A 1,076-nucleotide genomic window follows, 5' to 3' on the forward strand; every position below is an offset into this window, starting at 1 on the left:
GACCTTGGCTGTTCAGTTTTAATGTTCATTTATTTGTGGTAAAGAATCTCTTTCTTATCTTGTTTGTAGGTGTGATTAACGTTCACTTTTAGCCGGAATGGTGCTTTTTTATTCCCAGATTACTAAGTACTTAATTAAAAACATGTGTAGACTGACCTATTTCATGGAGCAAGAGAGCCACCTACTGGCGGTACACGGATACTCCCTCTTTATCCTTCCTTCAAAAAACCTCTAACACTTCATTTTTATGTCAAAGTACATTCCATATGTGAAATCGCCTAGGACATGTCCAGCATATCCATACGTTCCCAGCAGGATTCAGCTTCTGTACCAGGTTTCGCTCTAGTTGTTTCCACAAGAAGTCCCTTGATCCAATGTTTCTCCAGCACAGGTGTGGATTTCCATGGTCTGACTTCATTCCTATAAGATACTTGGACACGTTTAGCTGTACATATTACTTCGATATATTTCCTTTTGTTCACACCGGGTCATTTTGCAAGGTATGCGCTCCATCCAGAATTCTAAAGGAGGTCAAAACTCACTGTGATTCATATTTTTGGGCACTCAATTACTGTTCTTTTCCACATCATCAGTAGCAAACTTAACATAAATGAATCTGAATCAGTTGATGAACCGTGCACTGTAGCTTACTGAGATCCTCCATGCAAAGGAGTCCAATGTTTTACTACATGGAATAACTAGTTCACCGTCACCTGTGACATTACTATACCAGAATCTGAATCATTAATGTAGATTAGGAATAGCAAAGGTCCTAATACTGATCCCTGTGGTACACCACTGGTTACCTCGCTCCATTTTGAGGGTGCTCCTCTAATCAAATTAGGGTTTGGGTTTGGTTTTGGGCTTGGGTTAGGATTGGGGTTCCGGTTCAGGTTCAATGTTTCGGGTTCTACCAGGGGAGTTATTCCAAGGCAGGTACAGTACTATTCCCAACGACAAAAAAAGACCAAAAATGTAGAACGCTTCACGAATTTGCGTGTCATCCTTGCGCAGGGGCCATGCTAATCTTCTCTGTATCGTTCCAATTTTAGTATATGTGCTGCCGTAGCGAACAC

At 41.2% G+C, this 1,076-nt stretch overlaps 1 non-coding gene across 1 annotated transcript; it reads right to left on the reverse strand.

Annotated features, from left to right (window-relative positions):
- Positions 1–969: 969 nt before the first annotated feature.
- On the reverse strand, positions 970–1,076 carry LOC131736184 (U6 spliceosomal RNA). Its single transcript, XR_009327988.1, has one exon. It is a non-coding gene; the product is annotated as a U6 spliceosomal RNA (small nuclear RNA).

This window comes from Acipenser ruthenus, unplaced genomic scaffold (genome assembly GCF_902713425.1).
Source record: "Acipenser ruthenus unplaced genomic scaffold, fAciRut3.2 maternal haplotype, whole genome shotgun sequence".
NCBI lineage: Eukaryota > Metazoa > Chordata > Actinopteri > Acipenseriformes > Acipenseridae > Acipenser > Acipenser ruthenus.